The sequence below is a fragment of the Pinus tabuliformis genome, chromosome 1_1 (genome assembly GCF_031772625.1).
Source record: "Pinus tabuliformis cultivar Carrire ecotype Pingquan chromosome 1_1, CPIR1, whole genome shotgun sequence".
NCBI classification, from domain to species: Eukaryota; Viridiplantae; Streptophyta; class Pinopsida; order Pinales; family Pinaceae; genus Pinus; species Pinus tabuliformis.
In genome coordinates this window covers 834,259,585-834,269,329 of record NC_142297.1, presented here as the reverse complement: position 1 = coordinate 834,269,329, position 9,745 = coordinate 834,259,585, and positions in this window count along the sequence as shown.

The window sequence follows — 9,745 nt, the reverse complement described above, 5'->3', positions numbered from 1 at the left end:
TAATTTGTAATTACAATTCAAATAAATTATTTTTCATGAATCCTCGATGAGGGTGTCAGAACAAGGGAGTATGGGTATCAGGGAGGGTGCTTGTCACCCCACCGACCCTCTTTTCAATTAAGAAAGGTGGTGTGGCACCCTCTTTCCATGCGACCTCGTGAAGTAAGGTCAATTTAATGGATGAGATGTTGGATAACTTTGTCGAGGTGCAAACACATGCTGTGAAGTTGTTATGTTGGTTGCGTGGTGGTAAGTCTGGTATGCAATTTGGGGGGGGGGGGGGGTGGTGTGAGGGTGGTTCAAGCTCAGCCTGTCTCAATCAAATAGGAAGCTAAATTGCATTGGCCTCATAGTTTTCTCACTCTTAGAGTGGTTTCTGGGGATGGTATCTTTAGAGTTTGGGGTGACAAGAATGGGGGAATATCAGTTCAGTGGAAGTTCAACTGGGATCCTGACATATGGAGCTATTTCCTGGGGATTTATGGAGGGGTAATTGATCTTGTAACTCATTTGTATTCCATCTCCATGCTATAGTGGTTTCAAAACTCAACCTGGAATTCCCATGCCAGGAGAAAAATATGGATTTGTGGATTTATCCCTTGGTGTGGTCTTATAGTTTCTAGGGTGTATGGTTGTAAAGTAAGTCTCCAAAAGTGTTGGCTTCCGGATGGTATTCATGTCAGTTCTATTTCTTTGTGTCAATATGGGGTTGTTGGGGTCTTGTTGCTTTGTTGGGGGGTTGAGGGGCTTGGTCAGAGGGAACTTTTCCAGCCCTCTCCCCCAACCAACCAAGTTAGCTCTTTAGTTCTTAGAGTAGTCGTATTTATGTGCATTTTGGTGGGGGTTGAGGGAGCATCAAGTTCTGTTGGTTTGTCCTTGAGCTTATTTGAGGTGGAATCGAGTCTCTTTATCTTATATTTGGGTCATTCTGGAGGTTTTGTTCCTACTATAATTTTATGGGGTAGCATTGGTAGTTTTAGAGCTGGATTTAACACCGCGAGGGCTTTGGATTCATATTTCAACGACTGATATCATATTGCCTCCTTGCTAGTTTGTTGTAGTTGGTCCGAACACCATGGGACTTCCTTAAGACTTTACCCATGGTGTTTAATGAATACATTATATTTTGGTTTGCTAGGTTGTGTTTGGAGTTTTTATTTGTGTTGGAGGTATCAGTCAAATTACGGTTGTTGAAAATTCTCTTGGGTGAATGGATAATCAAAGGTGTGCCTACACTAGTTCTAGAGTTGCCTAGATGGCAAGGCCTTACCAATGTGGGCATGCAAGAAGGGGAATGGGAAAGAGGGGGCTACAAGGTAGGCACTTGCAAAGTGACCCTGGCCAAGGTGATGTTGTAGACCCCATTCTTGCTCAGCCACCTGGGACTATGGAGCCCCTCCCCCCACACCCTTCGAATGATATAAACAATTTATTTTGACACATCACTCTTACCCTTGAACACCTTAGCAAGGCTCGACACGATGACATAAATATTGTCATAATATTTATGAACAACCTCCAACATAAGTAGTGGTAGATGAATCATTGCTTGTACTACTAGGAAAAGAACCTCTAGCGGAGGTTTTTGCAGAAACTCCTATTAAAATAGCCCAAAAATTTGTTTTTGACGGAGGTCACTAGCGAAACTGCACAGGGGGATGTTTTAGTGGATTTTTTTTTAATGGTGCATCTATAATACACTAACGCATCGATGCATTACTATACCTATACACATCGATGCTTTATAACATATGGTGCACCGTGGAAGAGTTTCTTTTATAAAAATAAAAAAATAATGGTGCGCTAAGTAAATAATGCACGTTGGTGCATATAATACCGATAACATGAGTAAATGGTTAAATTTAAGAAAATTCCGGTCATAAAAATAATTTTTCCCAGTCCAATGCTATACTCTCATGACGCCCTGACGCATAAACAATATGGAGAACCGTTGTGGGGTTTTTAATTTAAAAATTGTGGTGCGCTAATTATATTATACACACCAATGTTGTTAATTGAACCGAAGGCCCCGATGCTTAATATAAAATGATGCACCATGTAGGGTTATTTTTTATACAAATAAAAACCATGGTGTTGTCCGTATATAAGGCGCACCAATGCAAATTCTATTCGATAGCACCAGACAAGAGTTAAATTAAAAAAAAATGTCATTCGTAAAATTCATTTTCACCATTGATCCAGGTGGATATTGGTGGCCACCCTCCTATTCCACCTAGACCTCCAGTTGGTTTTATAACTTATAGTAGATTGAACAATAGATCCATGCAATACATTTAATAATTGATCAATGATATGGACAATAAACTTATCTTTGATGGTACTTTTTTTTCATTGTCTATAATGTGGACACATACACCATGAACAATATTTTTTTGTAACCATCACCTTGGGTGAAGAGAAAGTAATTTGAATAGATAGAATGATTTTAGCCTCTAATATTTCTTAAATCATACATTCAACCTCACTCTTACATGCATATAGATACCTGTAAGTTCTGATGTTAGGTGGTAAATTTCAAGTTGTAAATGAATAGCATGGTCATGATCTCAAATTGGTGGAATACCCTTAAGAATCTCTCCAAATTCCTTGGAACAATTGTTGTTAATTTTTTTTAGGAAAGGATATAGATTTTTTAACATCTAGTGAGCACAATTGTGCAATTACACCATGGTGTAAATTTTTGAGTAATTTGGTCATGTTGTTAGAGTTAATCACTTTAGAGGATTTCTCTTGAATGCTTCTAAGATCAATTTCTTTACCTTATGAGGAAAATATCATGAAAATATATTAAAAATTAAGGGCCATTGTTCCCAATGATTGTAACCATTGGAAACCTAATACAACATCAACACCAGCCATTTGGATTACAATCATGGGACTATCCAATAAATACTCCCCCATATTGAACTGAACAATATGGCACTTCTCTAAAGATTTTATGGTACCTCCATCTATAATCATTACTTGAAAGTTTGGTTCTTGAAATACAACACAATTCATACGTTTTGCTAATTTCTAATTGATGAAGTCATGGGAACTACCCAAATCAATACAAAATATCACCCTTTTAATTTTGATACTTCCTTCCATCTTGAGGGTTTGTGGAGTACTAATGCTAATTGATTCCTAGAAATATATGAATAGAGTAGTCTCTTCTATATGTAGATCTTATGATGGTCCAAATTCTTGAACTTCTTCCTCTTCGTGGCCTATATAGAATAATTTCTTTTTACCACATGTATCCCCTTTACTATACTTGTTGTTACAAATGAAGCATAGTTCCTTTGCTCTTCTTCCATCCATTTGTTGAGGTCTCAATCTTGTCGATTTAGTGAGTTTAGGAGTGGGAGCATGATTCTCTCTATATTTTTTAGTGACCACTCTTCTAGTAGCCATATTTTTACTTTAAACATTCCTTGCCAAGCTAAAAACATGCTCTGGGGATTTAGGTCCAAAGAGATGCACTTCATGTTGGATGCTTTCCATTAAAGTTCCCATAAAGAGATCTAGAATGTCATTTACCCTAAGAATTAATTTTTGGAATTATTGAATGTACTTTACAATTGGACCTTTTTGCTAAAGATTTATATTGGCTAAAGAATATATTTCTCTTAATATCCTCACAATGTGTTATCAATTCATTAGTAAAAATGGACCAAGAGACAATGCAATCCCTTTTTCATTTCCGAAGCCATTGATACCATAAATATTGATAAATTTCTAAATATAAGAATGGAATAGTTATTTTTTGAAAGGTTGACACTTGGTGTAAATTAAAGAATTGCTCCTTTGAAATGAAGTAGTTCCTTTGTGTTGACTTGAACCCTTGTTGATGTGGATCTTTGAGTGATGAATGATCATGGTTATGAGGTTCAATATTTGTGCTCTCCAAATGTGATAAAATACCCCAATATGTGATTGAGTCTCAACACGATTGTTTTCCTTGCTTATATGATTTCCTTTTATCTCCATATCCCTTTTAGGGAGCCTCTGTAAGAGAAATTTTTTGATGGAATTAATATATTTTATTATTTTTTGTATCTTTGCCTTATTTTATGCATGGATTTTTGTATTTTTTGTATTCCTTCCCCATTTTTATTCATGGATTTTTGTATTTTTTATATTTATTCTTTGTTGTCATTTATGGATGTTTCTATTTCTTCCTTATTTTCATGCAACTTCTTTTCCATTTCATCCATATTTTTTTCATTTGATATCCCATTTCCTTTTTAATGTATTTGTTAGAACATGATAATCCACTTACTTCAACATATTACCACTGATTTCATCAACCTGGTTCTATAATTGTGTTACCTTGTTTTCTAAGCCTCCACTTTCTTCATAGGTCATGTTTAAGTTTTTATGAGGAAGTACCAACAATATTTCTTGTAGAACCTTTTTCCATATAAAAAAAACAATAATACTCATCTTTATCACACAATTTTAATGAAAAAAAATAGATCTTCCAATCAAAAGTTATGAACTTGTAAGTTATGTACCTTTCAAAACCTAATTTGGAGAATGTCTATATGGTTAACTTTGGTCTTGTTATATCCATGAAATTTGAGCTCTTCTTAAATTTTGGCCTCTAGTACTTTGATATGACTTCAAAAACTCCTAAAAATTTCACAGCACTGAAAATTTATAGCAAATGTGCCAAAATGATTTGGTTAAGACTAATTTAAGGACTAGTTAAAAAACCTAAATTCCACTAGTTATATCTCATAAAATATAAAAGCATTTAAATTTTTGTTCACATGTAATTCTTTACGTCTTCCCAATATTCTAAAAATTTCAAAGTTTGAAACTTCACCACAAGAAAACGATAGCTAAAATTCCAAGATGACTCTTTTAAAATTTATTTCATTATTAGTCACAAACTCTATCTTCCATAGACTATATATACTAAAGTGAAGTGAACCAAAACATAAATTTTCTATGAGAAATATAATGATATTTCATCTTGTCTCCACACAATTTCACTTTCTAAAACTTGCCAAAAAAGGAGTTAGAGAAAAAAATTCCATGATGACTCATTTAAAATTGATTTCACGATTAGTCACAAACCTTATCTTCCATGGGGTAAATATTTGAAAGTATAATGAACCATAAATTGAAATTTTATCACTTCTACCTTGATATTTCTCCTCAAGCCACTCAAAATTTCACAATCTAAAACTTCCCAACAAACTATTAAAATAAAATAAATAAACTATAGTGAATATGCCAGGATATATTGAATGGATGGGAAAAACCCTAGGATCATAGGCTTTGATCCCAAATTTTATGAAGCAGACACCTTGAAAATGATAAAAAATCAATGAATAACAATCCACTTTGAATGTGAAAACTTCTTTTATAATGAAATAATTCACAAGACAAGATGAGATCATCCTAAAATTGGATCTCCGTAGTGTGTGTCCATGGAGAGGAGACAAAGTGTACAATTTCAATTAAAGGGTCTAGCCAACCATACTAATATAAAAATCAAAATTTAACTCACTATTTAGAACTTTACACAGGGATTCATAAAGGGCTTAATAATTATATTGTAAAATATTCCTACCTCACTTACACTTTGTTGGTTTTAGTTTTGGCACATCATATTTAATTGTTAAGCCTCATATACTTGTGTATTCAAACAAAAGTCTTAATTACAATGCCATTTTAACCTTTAGCCTAATAAATTTATGTTTATAATGGATTTATTATTCTATTTTCACCTCATTGCCCCCATGTTTATGTTTAGAGATTGAGAATGGATGTGTGTTTCTTCTCATCATCTCTCCAATGCATGGATTGTGTGAGAAATGCCATGTGTTCCTTCTAGAATTCTAGAAATCTTACCCGGAAAGTCCTATCTTCCAGAAGTCTTTGGCGATTTTCCAATGTTAAGGTTAAATTCCTTTCTTCTAGAAGATTGTGTTTTTCGTTCTAGTTAAAGTTCATGAAACATTTATACTATTATGGTTCTGTTGACGGGCCAAAATGTACTGCCAACAACTAAGGGGGTCTCCCCAGTGTGAAGTCCCAATTAGACCTCACATTGTTTGGGATAGGAGCCCCATTTGGTATGTGGGCCCGACTGCCACCATGATTGTTTCCATGCTTGGTTATCAAATGAGAAAGTGTTAGAGTGGGGACAAGAATGAAATGCTCAGGCACTGAAACAAAATCAGCCCAATATTGACAAATTTCACAAAGAGGTACAAACAAGCCTCAGCAACAATAAAAAGAAATATGCCACGAGAGGGATCAGTGAGCTAAAACCCAATCAAACATACACTAAATAGGAAACATGCCATAAGTTAATTGCAAAGTAGTTCACAATAGGTCATCGACATGGCGAGGAACAAGTAAACATAGATTCGAAAGTAGAACATACATGCAACCACTATGTACCAACCCATAACATATTGCATGTATGAAAGCGCGCACACATGTATAGTGAAGTATCAGAAAAATAATACAACCACCATGAGTAAGCATGGGAATCAATGCCAAAGATAAATAAAATCTTATTAATGTCGCTACAACTTCAAATACAAATCATGCAATTAGTCAAAACCCAATAGTGGAACATGGGCTGCTCATACCCTTGCCCAATGCCAAAACCCTAGCCCCATTGCCAATCCACTCTACTAGCTGCCAAGAGATGAGTGGCTCTATCTCACAAGCATGAATCATCTATCTATTCCTAGCCTCAACTCGAGTGCCAAAGTCCCCTTACAACTGAGGCACGAGGGAACATTTATAGAGGTCAGGTGACCATTCACCTATCATGACCCTTGACCTTCCCTCATGCCCTTTCAGCTACCCTCCCGACTCTTCAGCTTCCCCACTTCCTTCTCAAGCAAAAATGATTGTTACATGCCCATATCAATCCTATTGTAGCTGTTGATATAATGGTGGGCGATATTTACATTATAATGATGGAGAGAGAGGGAGGGATGTAGAGGGTTATTAGAAACCCGAGAATTCTTGTTGCCCATATGTTGCAACAATGTGAATGCTTAGTCCTCGAACTGCCTTGCTCTCTTGCCACTATGCTTCACTCACATTCATCAACTCTTTAGTGATGTGCCTTGGAGTTTATTAAGGGGTTCTTGGAGCTTGCAAGGGACCATCTGGCTTGCTATGCAAGCTTCATGATAAATCCTGAATCTTTTGCATAGACCAACATCTTGCTACCTTTCTTCTGCCTTGGAGCTAGCTCGACTTCGATATTTGTTGTTGACCAGGATCATGCATCTCTGCAACATCGATCCCTTGAGTCATTTTAGCAACCAATTTGGCCCAAGTGTTTGTATAAATGACAAGTATTTTCCTTTTCTATTTCAATTCTACAAATGTACACAATTATTGATTAAGCATCAAGAAAATGCACTTTGATGAAATATAGAAATAAATATCACAATTAATAATGAGCAATAATTCTTAGCCTCGAAATTGCTTGCAACATCATGGTCATAAATTTGTACATTGATATGCTCCATGTCTTGAAACTAAGGTGGCATTAGTTGTTACTTTCCTTGAGTGATTAGATTATTATTGTTATATCACCTTTCATGTGCCTTTTCATCCTCAACGCGCATGCTGGGAATCGTTTCTTTGCGTTGTTTTTCAAACATTTGGAAAGGTGTTAAGTAAAACTCCTTTGCCATTTCCATTGAATAACAAAACCCTTTGCAACCTTCGAAACTTGCACTACTTGACCTTTAAATAGTATTTGTGGACACACAATGTATTTATGAAACCCAGGATTAGCGTGATTGCTTCTTGAGACGTGACTCTGCGGCTTGCCTACCCCATAAGAGGTTGCATAGGCTCACTTATTGGAGGTTGCATAGGCTCACTTATTGGAAGTCACATGTGTAGCAGGGCCTGATTTCAGTATGTGTGCGGCCTTTGCGACTTGTGTGACCTCCAAGGGTCGCTAGGTCGCATGACTGGGTGAATCTCTGCACTGCGACGACTTGGAGGCTGCGAATTTGCACTTATGTGGGTCACGAAATGTTAATTTGGCCAGGTCAATTTTAGCTGGAGAGTGTTACGGATTGCGAGTGATATCTGCAAACTTGCCCAACCACACTCCAGAACTCCGATGCAGACAGATCAATTTTATCAATGCAGCATTGGTTGTCAAGGGTCCCATCCTCTGTGTCTTTAAACATTGCATATGAGCTTCAATGCACAACGTATTATCAGGTTTCAAGTATCCATGTGCCCATGCAACGAAATAACATTCACACTTTTTTGTAGAGGTCGTTGAAGCTCCATTGACTGCAACGGTCCTTCGAAGGATCACTCTGCAACCCACACATTGCTACTACGCTTACTACATTCGCATTCTGCACCTCCTGTTTGCCTGACTGTATATATGTCACATTCAGACCCTTTTCCTTTAGAAATGCCTCTAGGACATCAACACCAGAATTGAAATATGGAGAAAAGCAAGGAAATTCGTGATTTGATTCACAAGAACTAGAACCAAAGGAGTCATTGACCTTTAATGTTTCCACAACCCGATCTTCAACTTGAGATCTTGCTCTGGAATTACTTGATTCGAAGTCTTCAATATCATAGCTTCCATTTGTTATTGTATTAGAGCTTTGCTTTGAAGATGGACGCAACTGTCAATGTAAATCACATTCATTCTTTAGTTGTTGTTTAACAATCTGTGTCTGCAGATAAATCTCTTATTATTTTCATTGAACTAGTTTGAAAATTTTTGGCAAGAAGCATCGGTGTTTTAATTACATTCACTGGAAGAGCCCGTTTCTTCCATGTATTTCCCATGATCTAACCTTGAGAAGTAGTCGCAAAGTCGCATCTTCGAAAAGGTCGCACTCCTTAGAGGCTTGCCTGAGGGTGCGGAGTGTGACTTAGTGACTGGTCAGAGCAAAACACTTCACTTCTGAGCCTGGTCTAGTCGATGTGCCATATCTAAACAATCCTGATCCAGGAAGACGACTTGAGATGAAGCACATGATTCCATTATTGTGCGGCCAAGATCCTGCCAGCAACTTTGGAAACGTCGAAAGAGTGTTGAAACGTTTCTTCTTGCTCCCTTAAGGATCTCAGGGGCAGTGTTTTATTTTCGTTGAGTGGTTCCACGTGGTTGAAGTCTTGACATCCCTTGATCTAGACATGATGCGACTGCACTGATGGCCTGTGTCGTATGGACAGCGGCAATCATTTATGCGAGCGGTTTTTCCATTGGAGTTCTGAGAACTCATACTAAATATTGCCTTTGTTTTATATGGATCTGGAAGCGTTATTAATGTTCAGTTCCTCTCATCCTTTCTACATATCTGCGGTTCAGTATCCTCCAATGAGAACATGATTTCAGCCTCTGCGTGGGCATATCTATAACGCTCAGGTGCCATGAGAATCATGGCCTGTGATGCTCAATTCATTGTCACGTAGCTGCAGGTTTTGAATTTGCTAGCGTTTTGTGTGTAGTGACATGGCATGTTTTCTGTTGACCCTTCTCATGACCGATGATGGTGTGATCGCATTAGATTCCCACGCTGATATGCCATGTATATCGACCGACACAATATTTATTCCTTTTGTTCTTGTGGGCGCCTCTTAATGGTCGAGATAAAACCGGTGGGGAGAATTGCAGCCACTTTCAACGTGAACTAGATATTTGCGGCATAGTGTTGTCTCTTTAGTGTTAGTTACACTACCTCTTCTTGTTTCCTTATGCTTTAGTCGA